The following is a 1,257-nucleotide window of genomic DNA, read 5'->3' on the forward strand; positions in this document are numbered from 1 at the left end:
AATGCACATTGTACAATAATCTTGTTGAACTTCAAGTTCAAATAAATTAACTTATATAAAGATCAAAATGGGATAAAGGTGAAACAAACCATTTGCGTTGTCCATCAAATGTATATCATTTTACTTTCCTTAATCGTAGGAGAACTTTTAAAAAATATTTAAGCTTGTATAGCAAATTTACTAAGCCAATTAGTGAAGATTTTGGATTTGAACTTCTTGTCCATCACCAATATTGATTCAATTTTAGACCACTTCTAGTGGTATAATATTCACATGTTAATTTCTTATGATAAGATCTATAACAATTATAATTTTAAAAAAAGTTATTTGATAATGGTTACATCCATTACTACTCCCACAAGAATAAGAATTCATTAAGGATTTGAATTAATCATGATTTTCTTTTTACTCAAAAACTCATTTTTTTCTTTTAATAAAAGAAAACACAACATTGATTTATATTAGCATTTTTTTATTTGCTACTATAGAAGCATATTTGTGCTATACAATCATGTGTCGTCTAATATTTTTTTAATATTACTCTCTCTACATAATTTCAAATGAGAGAATCAATCGAGCTTTTGAAATTATCATCAAGCTTATATAGATGAACTTTTAACTCCTTCAGGAACATGATCATAAAAGAAAATCATAATCTTCTACAATCCTTCAGGGATTGATTTCTTCCACAAAATTATTTAAGTACTATTCACGATCTTAAATATGTGAATATTAATTAGACTTTAATAATTCAAGATAATCATAAAAGAATCATTCATCAAGAATTCAATAAAAATATATAGATCAATTAAAAGGGTTAAGTGCATAAATATGCTACTTACAACTTATTTCTATATTTTATCATATCAAACTCGTCTTGAAAATTATCTAATATAAATAAACATGTATAAATCTATCACTAAAAGTTTAGGAGATTGAAAATAAAACAACAAGTGAACAAAGTCAATAAACTATTCAAACCAGAGACGAACAATTTTTCTTTTTTTAATGACTGCATTTACTCAATCACTTTTGACTGTCTTATTTTTCTTTCAAAATTGTTTCAAAAAAATAATTATACCTTATTTAATATTCACTTGTAACTCCTTATAGGAGATATGGAGAAGGAAATTTGTATAGTTTTGCATGATATACATGAACTCATAATATTTGTATAGTCCTTCAAGGACATGTAAAATATGCACTTATATAGTGAATCCTCTATGAACAAGATGTTGGTGAATACTATCACAATTT

This window comes from Citrus clementina, unplaced genomic scaffold, assembly GCF_000493195.1.
Source record: "Citrus clementina cultivar Clemenules unplaced genomic scaffold, Citrus_clementina_v1.0 scaffold_7, whole genome shotgun sequence".
NCBI classification, from domain to species: Eukaryota; Viridiplantae; Streptophyta; class Magnoliopsida; order Sapindales; family Rutaceae; genus Citrus; species Citrus x clementina.